This window comes from Chinchilla lanigera, unplaced genomic scaffold (genome assembly GCF_000276665.1).
Source record: "Chinchilla lanigera isolate Chin_1 unplaced genomic scaffold, ChiLan1.0 scaffold00043, whole genome shotgun sequence".
NCBI classification, from domain to species: Eukaryota; Metazoa; Chordata; class Mammalia; order Rodentia; family Chinchillidae; genus Chinchilla; species Chinchilla lanigera.
Genome location: NW_004955444.1, coordinates 11888938 through 11910117, shown reverse-complemented (window position 1 = coordinate 11910117; position 21180 = coordinate 11888938). Strand labels below are relative to the sequence as shown.

Here is a 21180-nt window from a genome sequence, read left to right as displayed (position 1 = left end):
ATAGGGAGTTTAGAAGGAAAGAAAAAAGGAAAATATTTGAAAAACTGCTAATTAAAATTTCTCCACAGTGAAGGAAGATTGAACAGACTCTGTGTATCAAGCAAAAGAGCTAATGGGGAAAATATGAACACTTTGACACGTTAAAGAAAATTTAAGAAAAGGAAATAATTCTAAGGAGAGAAAAGCAAACTGTTTAGAAAGAACAAGAATCAGATTCACATTTGACCTCTCAATAACAATATTAGAATAATAGTTTCTAATAGTATTCTAATACTATAAAAAATAGTATTTCTTAAAAAGGAAAATTGAGCCAGCTGTGGTGGCATACACATATAATTCCAGGTACTCAAGGAAGAAGGATTTCAAGTTTGATGTAAACCTAGGTGATTATTGAGATTCTGTCTCAAAATAAAAATAGAAAAGGCTGGGTGGGATATCTCAGTGGTGGGTTTGATTACCGGTACCAAAAAAAAAAGAAAAAAAAAAAAAAAGAAAGGAATGCAGCTGAACCCTCACTGAAATGTAGAGGTAAGGCAAAAATGTTCTCTGGTATAAAAGTCCTCAAAAGATACAGTATACATTAAAATACTTAGAGAATACCTATCGAGAAAATATTCTACAATATGATGACTCCAGAGAAACTATTTGCTATGAAAATTATAGGAGAGAAAGAAACTTAGTGAGGCCTGCTGTTTCAATAAGCAATATCCAAAAGCAAAAACATATGAAGATCTAGGAGATGTGTATACATATGCAAGGAAGTGTTCTTCAGCCATAAAAAGAAGAATGAAATCCTGTCTTTTGTGACAAAATGGAAGGATCCAAAGCACATAAAGTTGGGTAAAATAAGCCAGATATAGAAAAAAATAATTCATGTTTCTCATGTGAATTAAAAAAAAAGTTGACCTGATGTGGAATAGTGAATATTATAGGAGAGTGGAAGAGGAGGACATATAAAAGGCCGGACGGATTAGATCAGAGCACACTGTGTGCCTGTACTGAAGTAGGATATTGAACTCCATTAATACACACAATGATCCCCTTAGTCAAAAAACTTAGAAAATCAAATAAAAATAAAACAATTTAAAAAGAATCCCAGGAACATGGCAGACTGATAGAAAGATAGAAGATGTAGACCAAAGGGTATAAAAGCATACTAAGTTACTGATTTCTTTGGAAAAAAAAGATGAGGATATTGACTAAATTTAGAGATTGATGGAGAAAAACAAATCTAAATATGGGTCTTAACTTAGGAATAACTTAGAAGAAAGTAGAACACAAGCTTCACAACTAGCAGAAGTAACTTTGACCCATCCAACTGAAAGTAGCAAAGGAGAAAAAAGGAAGAGGATAGAATAAAAACTAGAAAATAGAGAACAGAAATTGAGATAACAAATAAGCCTTAATGTAGCAGTAATTACAAAGAATACTCATGACTTAAACTCACACGAGAAATGACTGACATTTTCATATATAAAAAAAAAAGACCCAGCACTATCATGCGTACAAAAAATATGGTGCAGCAAATAAATCAGTTGTTTACTTTTCAGTATTGTGGCAGACATGGTGTTTAATCTTAATTAATTACATCTACAAATATTCTATTCCTAAATAATGTCATACACAGAAGTTCCAGGTGACATGAATTTTGGGTGAACACTATATCACTGCAGTGTTCTGAGGGGTTCTCCTGCAGAAAAACTAGATCGTGTATAAGATACATTCTTTAATGCATTTTTTTTTTTTTTCCGGTACCGGGAATCGAACTCATGACCTTGGGCTTGCCAGGCAGGCACTATGCCACTGAGCTAAATCCCCAGCCCCTGCATTGTTTATCTTATAAGAAGTACAGGCAGCTCTAAGCAATCTGTGTAAAGATCAACTTTAAAAATTCAATAATATAAGTTTTTCTTTATTATTATTATCTATGGAAGTATTTTGTAGAAAATAAGATACTATTCATAGTATCTAGGAATTATCCTATCAAATAATGTATATTAGAAATAAAATCTTAAAAATCTATTAAAAGTCTGTAAGAACTGATTTAGAGAAATATGTCACATTCACGAATGCAATCACTACATTGTAAAGATGTCAGTTCTTCCTATTTATCTTGTTTCATTAAATTTTAACAATAATTCTAACATCAGGATTTTAAGAAAAATTATAAGACTTTAAATATTTAAATTGTTTTTTTAGATTTATTTTTAACTGACACATAATTATACATATTTATAGGATACAGTGTGAAAATTTGATACATGTATACTAATGTGCAGTGAATAAATTAGGGTAATTAATATTTCCATTTCCTTCAACATTTATCATTTCTTTGTGCTTGAATGCTGCAAACTCATCTCTTCTAGTTCTTCACAAAAATATGTATAAGCTGTTGTAAACTATAGTCTCCTGTGCTATGAAAGACTCAAAACTAATTCTCCCATCAATGTATTTTGGTACGTGTTACCCAGCCTCACTCTTTTCTATCCTTCCTAGCTTCTAGTAATCACTATGCTTATGTAAGATCAAATTCCTGCCCTCCCCCAGAGGGATTGAACCCAGGGCTTTTGCTTCATCTTCATCTTCATCTTTATCCCTTTTAAAATTTTTTATTCTGAGACAGGGTCTCAGTAAGTTGCTAATTTGCTTAGGCTAGGCTTGCAGTCCTCCTGCTTGAGCCTTCCAGAGTGTGGCATTTGTCTTGCTGTGCTTGGCTTATTTCATTTAACATAACACCTGCTAGAAGAACTCTACAATTTTTGAGGATGAATAAGTAGCTAAGAAAATCTTAGAAGGGCAAGAGGTAGGACTTATCCTACCAGGCATTAAAACATGTTACATAGGTAACATAATAGAAACAGTATGATACCGAGTCAAGAATAGACTAGTAGACCAAATGGAATAGAACAGATGGTAATTTGGTATAATCACAGCAGGGGACATCACAAATCACTATGGAAATGATTGTTCAGTGAATTATACTGAGAACACAGTGTTGTATGGTTACTGGATAAATGCACAAAAGTAATATTTAAATAGTTTGACTATTTAAATACTATAAAACATATTAAAAATTCAAGATCCACAAGGTTTTTGTTATTGTTAGGTGCTTTCTCCAACTTCTTTCCTTTATTATCAAACTTCTGGATGGGCTTACAGGATTTGAGGCTGGCTACAATAGAGCTATTCTTGAATAACTAAGTTTTATTGATGAGGATTATGAGCAAGGTGAGGGGTATGGGAAGAAGGCTTTGCAAGTGCTGTGTATTTGACCACATATGAGGTGTGCATAATGAATTAAGACAGTGAGTTTTCTCCAGGGAGTTGGGAAGGGGATTTGGGAAAGGAGGGAAAGGATGAGAGGGGATCAAAGGATCAATATTTTTTATACATATATCAATCAACTTCCCAAGATAAATTTCTCCATTATCTTTTCCTACTTTGAAGAATTACCTATTGCCAAAAGCTATAAAAATAAATAGGGGAATGGCTCATATATACAAAACTGGCAAGCAGCAGATAAGTGCTCTAATGATTTGAGCTTCCTGGTTTTATATACACATCTCCATTTTTTTGGAGATGAACTCTCATTAATTTGCCCAGGCTGGCTTCTAACTCATGATCTTTTTGCCTCAGCCCCCTATGGGCTGAAATTACAAGCATGCACCACTGCACCTGGCTTAGCTTTCATATAGAATGAACAATTATAAAAAGAGGCTGAAAGAGAACAAAGGTATTACTGAAATATTACAGGGGCAGTCTAAAGCAACGTTTGAAAGCAAACTCATACTACTCAACCTTAGCAGGCAGAAAGAATAAGGGAAAAATAAACAAAAGAGAGGATGTCACAAGAAAGACACTGATATATAAACTAAGTTTGGTGAAAGACGACACATCACGTATTAGTGGTCTCACCAGTAATGTAACTCCATCTGCAGTTAACATTTTAAAAAATGAAATTACATACCTATATATACTTGACCTGTCTTTTAATTTCTAAAGTATGCTCATTCACACACTGACTCACTGAAATGTGCAAAAACATTCTTTTATAGTAGACCTCAGCATTTATATTACCCCAACAATATGAAAAGAAACAGATGCAAATTGAAGTACTTCCTGACCTAAAATTACAAAATTAAGTGTGTACATGTATTTAAAACTTTACTTCCATTCCAATTCATTATATGAATTTTATTCACCTAATAGCTGCCCTTCTTATATCCTCCTCTCTTAAGAAAGGCTTCACCGTCCTGTGACTCAAACCAAACCCATCCCTCCTTTACCAGCTCCCCACCTCTAGTTATCAACTGTTAGCAAAACATTTTTATAAATTTCTCTGGAATTTGTCTCTTCATTAAAGTTCCATTCTGCAATTCCATTTCTTCATCTCTGGTATCTGAGATTTTTAAATGCTCTGTTGTAGTTTTTTTTCCTTGCTGGTGTTGACAGCTCCAGGTCTGTTTGCTTTTGTGATTCTTGTATCACAGTCATAGTCTTATTCAAGCTAACATAAAATGTGGCTTACTTTCTTTCTGCTTAATAGCAACTGGGTTGGATAAAAAATTATGGTATCTATGTATAATGGAATATTACTTAGCTGTAAAGAGGGACAAATTTAAGACATTTGAAGGAAAATGGATGCACCTGGAAAATATAATGTTGAGTGCAATAAATCAGACACACAAGCTTGAATACCATATGGTATCTCTCCTCTATATGAGGCAAAATACAAACTAAGCAAAAAAGGAAGAATGAACCAAGGCAAGGGGATGGATCTCTTGCAGTTGGGAAGGGGTCCAGGTGACCAAGGAGAGCTGGAGAGGATGGGGAAACAGGTAGAGCGAGGCTATGCCAGTTACAAGGTCCTAATAACCTCAATGAACATAGATATTATATGCCATAAGATTAACAATATCAACAAGAAATTTTCTCTAACAGATCTCTTTATATCTAATCCTGTGCTGGTATATGCTTTTTGTAGGACCAAAACTAACATAATCATAAAGTTTTTTTTAAAAATTAACTTTATTGGTACATTTTAGATATATATAATGATCACATTCATCATGAGGAATTTGTACCTGCACATAATATTCTTGTTTTTCCCACTCACCTTCCCTACCTTCAATCCCTCTTCTCCTTATTTATAAAAGCTTTGTTCTCATTTTTCCTCCTAGTCTCTTTTTTTTCTTTCTTCCCTCCACTCCCTCCCTTCTTAGTTGAACATTTTCTTCCCACTTTTTAAAATGAAGGTTTATGGGGATATAATTTATAGTCAATAAAATTCACTTCTTAAAGTGCACTTCAGTGGTTTTTATACATCTACAAAGCTATGCAATCATCACCACTAATTTGAGAACATTCTCATTACTTTAAAAAGAAACCTTACCTTTCTAGCAGTCAATTAAAATTTCTTTTATTCAGCCTCTCAACCTGAAAGGGTCTTAAGACATGGTTCTACTTTCATTTTAGACTGAGCTTGTCAAAGTTTATAAGGATAAGGCAAGTATATAATTAGGGAGATCAAATTAAGATCGTACAAACACAACAATCTAGGCCAGAGATGTTGACAGCTGAAATTGGGGTAGTATTAGGAATGATAGTGAGGGAATGCATTAATGAAATATTTGGAAGATTAAACTAATTCAAATTGGTGATTTATTGAATATGTAGGGCGGTGAGGGAGTGGTTGATGACATTGCACACTTCTGGGCTGGCTAAGTTGGTAGTACTATTGATACAAATATTGACTAGATGACGAGGAACATGAGCATATAGAGAGAAAAGAAAGATGATGAATGCCATCTTAGACATGTTGAATTTGAGGAGCCTGGGGAAGCCAGTAGCAGAGTCTAGGAGAATACTGAATGTGATTATGATGTTCAAAGGAATATTAGGTTGGAGATAAGGATTTTGGGGTGTTTATCATTTTATAATAGTAAAATCATTCAAAATGGCTTTTAGTTGAGAACAATAATAAACCAAGCATCAGACTATGGGGTATTTAAAAGAGGCAGGAAAAATGTCTTGGTCACTTTCTCATCACTGACACACAATGCCTGACGCTTGCCATTGAAAGGGGGAGGTTTATTTTGGTGCATAGTTTGTAGAGGTTTCAGTCCACAGTCGGCTGGCTCCAAGGCAGGATGTCATGGCACAGGGGCCTGGCAGAAGAAAGCTGCTTACAGCATGGGAGACAAGAAGTAGCAAGTACAGAGAGGAGCCCAGAAGGGAGACAAAGCCTTCCAGGCCACGCCCCCACTGACCCAGCTCTTCCAACCAGGCCCAGACTTCTAGCACCAACTCAGCTATAAGTACCATGATCCTATCACTTTTTAAAGGTCCATCGATGAGCACATGAGGCTTTGTGGGGGACAACTGGATACAGAGTATAACAAAGAGTAAGCGGAACCTATCATTCAGCCCAAGAAGGAATGATCAGGAAACTCGAATGACCATGTGTGTTAGTTAGCTTTTCATCACTGTGACAAAATACCTGAGAAAAACAATTTAAACTAGGTGTGCTGGTGCATGCCTGCAATCTCAGCACTCTAGGAGCCTGGGCCTGAGGCAGGAGGATCACAAGTTTGAGCCCTGCTTGGGTTACTTAAGAGATTTAGTGAGATCCTGTCTAAAAAAAGAAAAGAAGGGTTGGGGATGTAGCTTCGTGTGAAAGTCCTAGGTTCAATCCCAATTCCAAAAAAGAAAAAAAATGTTTTTTGAGGAGGAGAGATTTATTTTGTTTAAAATTTCGGAGGTTTCAGTCTATGGTTACCTGGCTCGACTGCTTCCTAGCCTGAATATCATGATGGGACACATGGAGTGGAGAATGTAGCTCATCTCATGGCAGGCAGGAGGCCCAGAGAAGAAAGACAGGAAGGGTCCAGAGACATGATGTATTCTCCATGTCAACCCCCATTAGCCACTCCTTAGACTATGCTCCACTTCCTAAACTTCTGTTCCCTCCCAATAATGCAATCAAAGAATGAATTTATTAATGGATTAATCTAGTGACGTAGTGAGAGCCCTCATGATCTAATTACCTTGCAAAAGCTGGTCATGTGGTAACCAAGCCTTTATTTAGCACATGGCCTTTGCGGGATGTTTTAGATCCAAACCATAGTGCTGTAAGATGCTGGTTCTTGATGTAAATCTAGTCTCCGAGAGACTTAGACTTGACATTTCCAGAAAGAGGGTGTAGTGTGCATGTAAAATGAAGACAGAAGTGTGTTTACTTTTATAATAACAAAGTACCTGGAAGATGTTGCTATAGAAATATTAGGGAATGGTAGAGACAAAGACCAGACATCATAGGCACTTGAGAGGAAGGAATGGGAAGAACAAGGGAGGAGGTAGAGTGGAGAGACAGTGAATATCTTTCAGGAAGTTTGAGTCACAAGGTAAGGAAAGCTATAGCAGAAGTAAGCTTGGGGGTAACTGAAAAGTATTATTATTATTATTGACAAGACAAACATTTCTATACAAACATTATGGGAAAAAGCAAAGAGGAAGAAGAAGATAAAGGCTCTGATAAGAGAAGGTTCTAGAAGAGATGTGAATGAGCGGAACTGACAACCAGCTGGAGTCACAGGGCTTGAATTGTAGATGGGAGTTTTGATTTTTTGTTTCCTCCTAATGTTTTTGATTGCTACCACATCAGTGAGAAGCTTTAAAATATGTTTTCCTGACATATATTTGTGATTTATATACTAATTTTTGGGCTAATGTATTAAATATACAAAAGTTTAGGGAATGGCTAGAGATGAATTAAACAATGACTAAAATATAGAAATTTTATTAGGCAGAAATGTGTAATTCTCTTAAGGATGAGAGAAATGCAATCTAATTTAAGTACTTTAGCTATTATTTTTCCTAAGTGAATTGAAGATGTAAATTATGACATAAAAGAACACCGGCACACTAAATTCTTAGCTGATCTCTTAACTGGAATTTTTTTGCACAAGTGTGTATACTGTAACCTGTAGTCTTTCTAGATGTTTAGGAAAATTACTTATTTTTTACTATTTGTTTTTCTTTCATTTATAGCTTTAAATTTTCTCATACATGGAGTGCAAATGCCTTTACATTTTTAAAAATGATGTCCTTTTAAAATTTTCTTTTTGGGGATTCAGGGTGTAACCCAGGAGTAGAAAATTTGCCTAGCATGTACTATGTCTTGGCCTGGACCTCAGCATGGAATTTTTTTCTTTTTCACTACATCTACCATTGTTCAAGTTATCCTCAAGCACTCTGTACAGTTTACATAGTCAGAAGCTGTCAATATAGTTTACATAGTCAGGCATGGTACCTGCCTGTAATCCAACCCTCAAGAGGCTTAAGCAAGAGTATCACCAGCCTGGGTTGCGTAGTGAATTCAAGGCCAGTCTGAATTACATAGCAAGACCCTGTCTCAAAAAAATTGAAACCAAAATCAAGACAGTTTACAAACACACAGACACATTACACACATATAATACGTATATGTCATATGTATATATGGAATTTTATATGACTTATGGATATACTTATACAGTCATACATACATAGGAGCTAGTTTTGGTCACAAAACAATTATAATCATGTAGTCTCTTTCCTCTTGCTTTTTCCTTCAGTTACATTGTGTGGAATGCCTTCTGCATTAATTTAAACATCCTATTGTAATTGTAATATTTGAGTCTCTTGTTTACTGTTGGGAATTAGGCTTATTTCTCTTTCTTTTCCTTTTCTGCCATGATGAACAATACTACAATGCAGGAAGAGGGGACATTACAACCGAATTGACATAAATACTGCAATAAATATCAAAGCAACACATCTTTACATCTGACAAAGAATATCTTTATAGGACATCCAATTGGAAGACAGATTCACATGTTTCAAACTTTTAAATTTTAAAAAAGATTATATTTTTAATTCTCACAGATCTTTTTGTCAGACCTTTTGCCTGCTAAAATTGTAAGAGTACTATTTCTTCTTAGTCCCTATCAGTAATCGCCTACAGATATATCATCTTTAGATTTTTATCATTTTGATAGTAAAAATTTAATTTTCTGTTCATACTATAAATGTGTTTGTATTCATGTTTATTTTAGATTGAACTCTTCTCTGAACTGCTTAATCATATTTTTAGCTCTTTCTATTTTCTCTTGGGTTTTTTATCTTTTTCTTAATCATGAATAAAAGTATGGATTGCCTTGTCATAGACTGTCATCTTCACTGCATTTTACCCTTGAAACTATAATTTTTCTAATCAATTATTTATGGTAACTTTTATCATTATAGATATTTAACTTTTATGTAATTACTGTCTTTTCCTTTTAATTGGCTGTTGGGTTTCTTGTGTTGATTGAGAAAGTTTTCCCTATCAATAAAGATAATATGTATTTTCTAGATTTTTCTTCTAGGAATTTATTGCTTGATTTTTTCCAAGTCTTTAACCCTTCTGGTTTTTTTTTAAACATATGTATCATATGGTTATATCTTTGATTTTTTGGAGGGACAGTCATTCTGGCAGCATGTTTATTAAATATCCTATATTTTCCCACTGGATAATATTGCCACCTGCATCATATATGAAAGATTGCTTCATTTATGGATCTATTATTGGATCATCTGTTCTGTTCTGCTGATCTTCTTGTCTATGCCCATATTGTTACTCTACCAGTCTGTGACAGAAGTTTTAAAATGATGTTTTAGTATCAGACAAGATAAATTCCTTGCTGTATTTTTCTTCTTGCCTATTTGTTTTTCCATTTAAACCCTTCAATTTGATTCAATTCCTAAAAGTAAAAAAAAAAAAATCTCATTGAGATTCTAATTGAAACTGTATTCAATTTATATTGATTTGGGAAGCATTTTATTATGCTGTACTGCGTCAAGCAATCTGAGGACGGGTTATACCATCCCATTTGTTAGACTGTGCTTTATGTTTTTCCATTATATTTTATAATTTTCTTTATTTTTATTGTTATGATTGTTATTACTGTGAATATATAATAGTTTTTAAAAATGGTCTTTTCAGGATGGTGTGCGGAAGCTACTTCCTGACAGCAATGTTTTTTGTATATTGTCTCTTGCTGTCTTCCACTTCTGCCTCCCTCAAGTGTAACCTGGGGATTAGTGACCTAAGTTATTTCTTTATACTTTATTTTGGAGGCTTATGTACTACAAAGTATGACCCATTGAGTACATTTTTATATGCAGTGTTCTAGTATATGCTTGCTTCATATTTGGGATAACAAGTTGATATTTCCTTGGAAAATAGGATACTCTTCTAAATAAACAAACAGTCTAAGTTCCTAAAGATAAATTGCTTGCACTGTTTAAAGTATCAAAGAAGACAATAATCAAAAAATAAATAATCTCAGTTTTCATTTTCTGTTGATTGAAACTATTTTGAAAGCCACTCCTGATTTTCACAGAGGTCAGAGACTTGCCTGTTTTTCAGTGTACAAAGGGTAGGAATTGTTGCTTCTTATCTATTATAAGGAAAGAAAAGCAGAATTATTGATTTTCTTCAAGATTAAATGGCAAGAAGGACAACTCTTTGGTACTGAAAACAGAGCCAGTGTCCCCTTGCAGTTCAGGCCTTTATAGGTAAATGGTCACAGCTAGAGACCATACTCATAAGTGAAATAAATCAGACCTGCATGTGCAAGCACCGCATTGTTTCACTAGTGTAAAACCTGAAAGAGTTAACTTTAACTAGGAGGTATGATAGACATTGTGAAATGATAGGAAAGCACTCAAGGGTAAAAAGCAACTGGGATGTGGGAAAAGAGAAGGGAGAGAAGGAGAAATTTTGTATGTATGTATATACAGGATAGTTGACATAGTTGTTCTACTGTCTTGTATTTCATTGCTGAAAGAAACTGTCAGTGAGTCCTTGACTGACCAATATTGCATGTCTCTATCTGTTTTCATGAGAAACCACTTTGAAGATATCAGTATGTAACACAACAAGCATTGTCAATTTCCTACCACTTTGTTTGTAACTCTGTATTGTCTGTACTATTCTTTTGCTATTCTGTAAAAGGTTGTCTGTTAATGTTTTCCTCTTTTTATTTTTAAAATAAAAATAAAATAAAATAAAATACTGAATGATGTAAAAAAGAAAAAGAAAACAGAGCCAGTGCAATTCTCAGTTTTTGAAATGGAGAGCAACCCAGCTACAGGGGAAGATGTAGGTGGTGATGCATCTCGCCCTTGTTCCACTGGCTGTGTAGTCACAACACTCCCCTCAACTTGGGGCTACTTGCCTTCTCCACAGCATCTTCTTTACACTCAGCCAGCGTCAACCTTCTCTGGGAGGCTTGGGGTTTTGTAGCATCTCATATGAGCCTCAGTGGTATGATGTGGCCCAACATATTGTGGGAAGAGTGGCAGTACCCAGAATATAGAATAGTTGTAGAGGTAGCTGTGTCTGGCTATGGAAGGCTGTAAGACTGGCAGTGTTACATTTTCATTGTGTTGCAGTTATTTACATATATTCCTCTCCTTTAGAGCATGAGCCTCTTCAGAACAGAGGCCACATATTATTGTTTCCTAGTAAAAGGGAGACCCTTACTACTCTTTAAATGTTGTTTGAATAATTGAAGCTGACTGCATGCAATAAAGGTGCATGGACTTTGGACTATTTCAAAGTTTTTGATCAGACAGCTAAATTCTAGCTCAGCTCTATGGAAGGTTGAGGATATATAAGAACAAGGGCAAGAACAACAACAAGAACAAGAATAACAACAACAAAACCAATGACTTCAAATAAGACAGTAGGTCCATGAAAATAGTCTAACTCCTAAATATTTAAGTAATTTCAAATCTGAAATTCTTAGCGTACCGTAAATGATTAGGACTCTAACAAATGTTAATAATTTCAGGAAGGAAATGTGACACTTAAATAATCCTTACATTCATGTGATGAGCCCCAAATTGTTAATGTACTTGGATACCAATCTCTTTCCCTCAACAGAATACTTTATAGTGATAGTTTCATGACTAAGTATTGTTATAGTGAAAGTAGGGTCAATAAATTTCCTCCTACACTGAATAAAAGCTGTAATTGTGTGTTGGTGAGATGTCCTCCAAAGAATGAATGGAGAGTGGTGAGTGATTAAAAAACACGGTGCTGTTGAGTGCCATCCAACAGAAAGGCAGGCTCTTAAAAACATTACTGTGTCCTCGCTCATCTTATTCACTGGATCTGGCACTGTATGACTTCTGGCTTTCACCCAAAGTCAAAATGACCATGAGAGGTAAACTTTTTGAATTGATTAAGGACTTTGAGGCAGCCATGACAGTGCAACTAAAGACACTCATAAAAGAAGACTTCAGAATTGCTTCAGAAAGTGACGAGACTGATGGTATAAGTGTATTTCAGGTGAAGGGGAGTGCTTTGAGGAGTGTTATAGTTTAAATAGAGAATGTCTCTCCAAAAAATCATGTATTCAGAGGTGAAGCTTTTGGAGGTAATTGGATCATGAGGATGCTATCGCTGACATGCCACTGGGGCTGGGGCCTGGTCAGAGGCAGGTAACTGGAGGGGTGAGCTGGAAGGCTATAGCTCCCTCTCTGGATCCTTTTTTATTTGCCTCCTGGATTCCATGACACGAGCAGCTTCCCTGTGCTGCAGACCCTTTCACCACACCATTTCTGCCTGTGAGCCTGCCAACCATGCACTGACATCTCTGAAACTGTGAGCCGAAGTGAGCCTCTCCTTTTTAGTTGTGGGCGTCAGGTACCTTGTCCAGCAAGGAGAAAGTGACTAAGACAAGGGGGATGGATGACAGTGTGTTTTTTACTGTAACACATCTTGGTTTAAATATTTACAAGATATATTTTTATCACATCTTGTATGTGTTTCTATGAGGGTCATTCACACCAGGAAGCTTTTCCGTAATGTGTATAGAAAGCAGAGGTGTGAAGAGAATGGGACAGAAGAAGGAGAGGCTGAAATAGGAGGCAGTAGAAAGGAGTTGTGGCTTCAGGAGGGCCAACGAGTCTATTTTTCCTGGCTTTTCCTAGGACTTGGCTTTGTTTTCCCTTGCTGTTGACACATTGCTCCCTTGTCTTCTATCCTCCCTATGCCTTCTTTCTGTCCTCTTTTCTGGGTTTCCCCTTCCAATATTAGTTTCTTGAATGAAGGAACCATCAATTATTCTGTCCTTAATCATTTTCTTCAATAATCTCTTTCTGTTCAGTGAATATGACATCCTCAACTACTGCTAATATGTTGATACATTCACTTATTCAAAGAGTGTTTGCTATGCACATAACCATGCATCATGCACTAGGTACATCATGAATAGAACAGTTTTCTTCCTTCTAGAGTTGACGTCTAGTAGTGGTGGTGAAGATAATAAATACTAAGTAAGAATACAGGGTGATATCTTGTAGTAGAAAAATGCCACAGAAAAAAGCAAAAGAGCAGTGTAAGAAAGATCAATATGGAAGTGGGTTGCAATTATAGAGATGATGATGAAGGTACCCTCCAATGTTAGTTCCATGTGTTTTAGCAGACATGTGGAACAAAATGAGTCAGCCATGGCTTCTAGGGAAGAGTGTTTTTGGTAGAAGGAAGAGCCAGTGCAAAGACTCCAAGACATGCACCTGGCAGGTGTGACTAGGGCCAAGAAGGAAAGGTAGAAATAGATGAGATCAAACAATCAATGGGGGACCTGATCATATAAAGTTTATAGGTTACTGTAAGTCCTTGGGCAGGTAAAATGAAGAGCCATTACAGTATTTTAATGCAAAGACTGACATAATCTGATTTATATTTTAAAATTTTTATTGCAACTTGGAGAGAGACAGAGACAGATAGACAGACAGACAGATAGATAAAGAGAAGGGAGAGAATTCACAGGATGTACCTGCAAGTGTGGGAACTGTCAGTATACTTAGAAGGCTCCTGTAATAAACCAGTGAAGAGATGATAATGGCTTGAACTAAGGTGGTAGTAATAGATGTGGTCAGAGCAGTTGGTTTCTACAGGTAAAATAATACAAAGGGATTTCCTAGTGGATTAGATATAGGGTATAAGAGAAAAAAGAGGAGCTAAAGATTATGCCATGCTTTTAGGTGTGAGCAACTGAAATGATGTCAGTGCTGGTTACAGGAAGGGTAGATTAGGCAAAGTAAAGATCTGGAATTCAGTTTTACGTATTTTGAGTTTGAGATGATTATTATTTAATAGGCATCTAATATCCCTGGTGGAGATGCCAGTTAGATATATACAGTAGTTTGGGAAAGAGTCTTGGGCTGAAGAATTACATTTGGGAAACACTTCCATATAGCAGAAGTGGACATCTCTAAGGAAATGAAACCCCTAGGCTGAGTTACGTGCTTATCCTCTATGTGTCTACAACAGGTTTTACCTGAGTTTGTGATCCAACTTAATACTGTACACTGAAATTATATATATACATATATAGACACGCATTCTTCTACTCAATTTGACCTAGCAGTGTTTCACTAATATTAGGTAATTATTATCATACATGAGCTAAACTGTCTAATATTAGTAAGAGCCATGCTTTGATTTAATGCTGTTTGCCTGAGAAGAAATTGAAGCACTAGAGTATTCTATAGCATTTATGGTTTATTTTACGAATTGGCATCCTGCCAATGTTATTTGCTGCAGATTAAGTATTGATCCAGGCATGGGATGGGATATCACATTTAAAATTCTTTTTTTTCCTGTTTATGTTTAAATTTTGCTTTACTCATCTAATATAGCAACCCCATCTTTGCAAAATAAAATCAGAATCCTGAATAGCTGGGTCTGTACCATGGCCATAAATTAATTCAGGTGGAAATAAGACCACTAAAACAGTATTATTTATAGCGTTCTGGGGGGCACTATCAAGTTTTACTAAAATTCAAAGAAACAGCTCACAAAGATTATTGAATAGTAAGTCCCCTTGGGATTTTATATAGCTCTGTTGGATACATTTTATTTGAAGAATTCTCTCCAGATGTGGCTTCAATTACACAGATTCTGATCTGAAATATTTGCCATACTATAGAAGATCAAGATAGTGAAAGCTAAAGCACCGGGACACAGCTTTGTAAGAGAACAAGCAAAAAAACAACAAAAATGGTCTCAAAAGGCAACAATAACACATAATTTTTTTTTAGGGGAAAGAAGGAAGAAGTATTAAGTACATCACTCAATGTTTTAGAGAAAGGAGAACGTAAAGGTTATAGTTTTCCCTTAGACTATAGGAATCAATACATTGTTTCTGAAACAGACAAAAGTCTCTTTCCCATCTTTACATACAGAACAACTTCAGAATATATTAACAGATCGCTGCAGTGCAGAGCTGAGAGATTTTAGTCTTCTGAAATGAAACAGCATACATCTCTGTTCTGAACATTCAGCAGTTTAACTTCCCTGTCATACATCACCTCTTTAGCTTTTGAGTATTGAGATGTGAAACTCTATAAGAACCTCATAAATCGAGAAAGGAGACAAGATATGCACATACAGGGAAATTAAAAGACAAGACAATGCAGGATGTAGCATCACTGCAGAGCGTGCAGTGCAGAATGTAAGTGCGGGAGCATACAGAGGAAGGAAGGAGAGCGGGGCAGATCGGAAACCCCAGGGAATCCATAATGGCAGAGAAGAGACTCCATGGAACACAAGATAGATGGAACTCAAAAAGGTAGAGGACACAACAGCATGGGGGGTTTGTTGCTTTTGTGAGCCCCGGTTTTTCTGGATGATAAAATGAGCTGGAGGCTCAACATGAGCGAGAAAAATAAAGGAAGATGCTAGAAGCAGCAACGATTCTCACTGCGGCACGAGGACAACACATTGCTGTTGGCATCAAGAGTGTCTTACAGAAGTTAGTTACAGGTTACAGTTGGTTTGGTCATCCTAATAATTTGTAATTTGTTCAAATACACACTTGCAAAGAGGGAGGGAGCTGGGTGTGAGCGTGCATGCACGCAATCCCAGCACTTTGGAAGCTGAGGCAAGATGGTCAGAACTGGCAACTTAGTGAGTCCCTGCTTCAAAAGAAAAGAATAAAAAGGGATGAAAATGTGGCTCAGTGTCCCAGCCCTGGGCTAAACTCCTGGTATGAAAAAAAAAATAGGAAAAAAGGTGACATTAATGTAGGTGTGCTTAACATATACATTTGTAGAAGAAAAAAATTTGAGAATTGTTAGACTCAGACTGAACTGCACTGTTAGATTTTAACTATTTCTAAGACTTTTTGTTACAGTACTGATAGTTTATCAGGAGGTTTATTGGATAAGCTCCAGTAAAAAATTAATATAATTACATACCTAGTTTTTTGATATCTTTAGATTCTGTTCTAATGATATAAGGATAAAATTTATTAATAAGAATTGTGTTCCTTAATTGCTTTCTGGTGTTCAAGACAGTCTCCAAGGATGGATACATTCCAAAGCAGTTTGTAAGCAGACTGCTTTAATTTTGAGAATGAGAATATTGAGGTAAAACTCAATTCTCTGCCCAAGGTCTACCAAATCCCAAATGTGCTTCTCTTCTTGTATGATACTCCTTAGTGTATGGCACTTGAATCCCATCTACTGTATCCAACAATCCACAAGGAGCACTTGGTGTCACTGTCTTAAATTCATTCCAATATCCCAATTTCAAATACTAATGTCTTAGCCAAAGATCTCCACCGAGTTATTATAGAGGTCTCCTGACTCTCAGCTGTTCTTCAGTCCACATCCTTAGAACTCCTGAGTTACTTTTATGAAAACACACTTGCTAACATCTAGTTTCTCTGCTTAAAACTTTACAGCAGCTCACCACACCCTTGAGGATAAAGGTGCTGGATTATGGACCTTTCCTTGATGTCCACTGTGACAGGATGAAAAATAATTCCCAAGGATTATCAGGTCCTAACCCATGAAACTTGGGAAGGTAACTTCACATAGGAAAAAATTCTTTGCAGATCTGACAAATTAAGGATCTTGACATAGGGAAGTTATCCAGGATTGTGTGGATAGGTCTTCAGTGCAGTCACAGCTATATAAGAGAATAATATGACTGGAGGCAGAAGAGAAGGCTGTAGAAAGAAAGCAGATTCAGAGAGAGAAGATGCTACGTCACTGGCTGTGAAGGTGGAGGAAGAGGTCACACAGTAGCCTCAAGAAGCTAGAAAAGACAAGGAAATTTCCCCCCCTAAAGCTTCTGAGAGTATGTGACCCTGCCACTCTTTCAGCCTGGCAAAACTCATTTTGCACTTCAGGGCTCTGGAAGTATAGGAGAAGATATTTAAGTCATTTTAATCTGTTAAATTTATGGAAATTTGTTACAGCAGCGACATGGCACTGATACACTATTACAAACACCTTTCATGCATACCTATACTATATTTATGACAGCATAATATAGTGGTCCTTTCACTAAGCTGTCAGTCTTCATAATGGCAAAGATTACATCTTCATGTTTGTATCTCCTGTACCTAGCATATTATCCTTAAAAATATTTACTAATTAATGAATGAAATTCATTAATGAAATGAAATGAATGAAATATAATATGATACAGACTAACAGATGTTCCCTTCTCCAGTTCTCTTTTTATTTTTCTTCTCTATTTATTCTTTTTAGTTTTGGGTCAAAGTCCTTTGATTGGGTGTATAAAGGAATTACTTTGGTTAAGGGTCTTGGATCTCTTCACGTCTCCGTTGACTCCACCCCTCCCCCTCCAGTTACTCACTATGTTCCACCACTCTATCTTCTCCTATTTTTCCTCTCTGCCTCCATCCTAGTTTTGACATTAATCATCTTTGTCTTTGTTCCTGTTTTATTTTTCCTTTAGTTAGGGCAGCTTATCTTCTCTCTGGAAGTCTAAATTCTTCTATAGCTGTATGGCTCGGCTCAAAATGTACTTATCAGGCAATACAAGACAGTAGACATTATCTTTTAAACAAATAGTGGTGGAATAACTGGACATCTATATGCAAAAAAATAAAAATAAAAACAAAAACAAAACAAAGGAATCTAGACATAGACAGACCTTACATCCTTCACATAAACTAACACAAAATTGATCATAGTCTAAAATGTAAAATTCCAAACAATAAAACTCATAGAAGATAATAGGAGAAAACCTCATGATGTTGACTATGCCAGTGACTTTTAATATACAACATAAAAGGCATGATTCATGAACTAAATACTTGAAAAGTTGGGTTTCATTAAAACAAAAAATTCTGCTCTGTGAAAAACAGTGTAAAGAGAATGAGGGCTAAGCCACAGACTGACAGAAGAACGTTTACAAGATACTTCTGATAAATGATATGCAAAGAACTCTGAAAACTCAAAGCAGAAAACAAATAAACCAACTAAAAGGTGGGCTAAAGTCTTCAACATACACATCACCAAGAAAGATGTAAATACACAGTATAGGAAAAGTCTTTCATGTCATATGTCATCAGGGAAATTCAAATCCAAACATTAATGAGACACTATGACACCCGTTAGAGTGGCCAAGATCCAGAACATTGATGACACCAAATACTGCCTACAGAGGATGTGGAGAAACAGGAACTCTCATGACTACTAGTGGGATTGCAAAAGGCACAGTTACTTTGAAAGATAGTTTGGCAGTTTCTTACAAAATTAAACACAGAATCGTGCTACTTGGAATTTATCCAAAGGAACTGAACACATATCTACATAAAAAACATGCATGTGAATGTTGATAGCATCTTTGTTCATAAGTTTCCAAACAAGGAAGCAACCACTGTGTTCTTTCATAGATGAAGGGATAAACTGACTCATCCACAGATAAAGGGATAAACTGTGGCCCACCCACAGTATAGAGTGCTATATAGCATCAAAAAAGAGCTAGCTGGGTATGGTGCTGCACACCTATAATCTCAGCACTAGGGGAGCTGGAGACAAGGGGCAGGAAAATTGCAAGTTTGAGCCTAGCCTGGGCAAATTATCAATTTAGAGAGAGACTTTGTCTCAAAAGAATGAAAAGGGCTGGGGATGTAGCTTAGTGCAAAGGCCCTGGGCTCAAGCCCCAGTACTGCAAAATGAATGAATAAAAACATACAAACATACATACATGAATGCATGTGTACATATATAGTTAGATATGACCTATCAAACACTGAAAAGATATTGAGGAAACAATATAGTATAACAATTATTTATGGAAAATTTATATTTTTAGGTGTTATAGGTAATCTGGAGAGCATTGAAAGTGTGTGAGAATAAATACTATATAAGGTGCTCAGACATCCACAAATTTTGGTAATTGCTCAAGTACTGGAACCAGTCCCTGGCAGTGAAGGATGAGTACGTAGATATTTTGGAAAAGAACAAACCTATGGAGACCATATATGGATTAATGACTGCCAGGGATGAGGGGAGAGAGAGATGACTAAGTAGAGCTCAGAGTATTTTCAGGGCAGTGAAAGTATTCTGTATAAATTATGATGATGGATATGTATCACACATTTGTTAAAGCCACAGAAAGTAAACAGCAAGAGTGAGCTCTAGTGAAATATGAACTTTGGGTGAGGCTGTTTCTTTGTGGATTAACTTGCTGAGAGTAATGAACTTCTCTGGTGGGGAAAATATTGATATTGGGGGCTGGCTACGCACATGTGTGTGTGGGAGGGTATATGGGAAATCTCCGCACCTTCCTCTTAATTTTGCTGTGAAAGAAAAACTGCTCTAAAAAATAAAGTCTTGAAGGTAAAAAGCTACTTGTATGCGGCTTTCCTATCTTCACCCCAGTCAGAATTCCTCCGTCCTGGGTCCCCCATGAGTGATACATTCATGCCTCTATTTATCAGCTTTCACTCAGCTTTCCACCACAGCTGGCTGTTCACATGCAGGTCTCTCTCACTTGCCTGCTAGTTCCTAAGAACAAGAAGTGAATGTTATTCCAATTTGTCTCTCATTGTGCTTTGCTCCAGCAGTGACGCAATCTGCTCCCCAGCAAATTTCTCTCAGTCCATCACATCCAAGTTCCATTTTCATTTTATGTTTTAAGGTCAGTCATGATAATTTAAGGTTATAATAAAAAGTAAGGGATTGTATAAAAGCCTGAACAATGATGTTGTTTTCTAGCATACTGTCACACTTTTAAAATATGTGCAAATAAAAGTAGAGATATCTCAGAATACGAAGGAATAAAAGAGGAGAGAATCAATAGTTTTGAACGTTCTTACTGCTTAGTCTTTGATTGTATGTATTTTCCAAAACATAGGGGTGATAAGAGAAGGGATTAGTGCCACATTTTATTTTTTATTGTGGATCTTGTTAGAAGGCTATTCTACCTTAATTACACAGGCTAGAATGGCATGCCAGAAGCTCAAATCAAACAGATGCAGTTGCATTTCTCAAATGTATTCCTGTTGTGCACAATGCATACATTTAGTCTTATCAATGAAAAGATAAGAAAAAATGTCCTTGTAATAAAACAAATATTATATTCCAGTGAAGTATAATGTCACATTAATTAAAGGATTTTTGACACATGTTCCATTTACCCACATAATAAAACAATGTAATTTTGTCAAATGTTTTTAATTAGTATGAAACGTTTAACTCTGTCTCAGTCTATTTCCTGCTCAGCACCTCTAGAGAACAGGAGAGACGATGGGGGAGGTCAGAAAGGGAGTGCATTTGGGTTTCTTAGGTACCACTCTCCCCGACTTGGTGGGCGTGGCTAGTATGGACGGTGAAGAATGACATGGAAAGGGGATAATATTTTTATAGGCCATGAGGAGTTTCTTTTGGCTCTGCCTCCTGTTTTACTAATGCAAGTTAATTAAACTGAATAACAAAAGCTAGTATGAAGGGAGAACAAATGCTTTGAGTAGTGGCAGAGCCTAATTTCAGTTAAAATTATATTTTTAGCTTTTCCAAAAGCATGTGGGCTTACTTTTTAATCTTCACATTTTTGGATTGGTCAGTGGAGGTACATGGTAGGCCACGCAAATTGTTGCTTCATCTGTCTAGGCATTCACTTTTATCCAGAAAAATCACTTTTACTAGTTTTTTTTTTGCTATTATTTCAGGGATAGTCAGTGAATTTAGATGAACACATGTAGTTTTATTATATGCATTTATGAAAAAATATTTCTACACAAATAACAGCATTCTTTATATACTGTGTATATTCATTTTAACTTGTTTTGTTCAAGTGTGTGTGTGTGTGTGTGTGTG

The 21180-nt window shown here is 36.1% G+C and overlaps 1 protein-coding gene across 1 annotated transcript in view; it reads right to left on the bottom strand.

Moving 5' to 3' along the window:
- Cpa6 (carboxypeptidase A6) overlaps positions 1-21180 on the bottom strand; it is a 297452-nt gene that overhangs the window by 12176 nt on the left and 264096 nt on the right. The gene's annotated exons all lie outside the window — the stretch shown is intronic.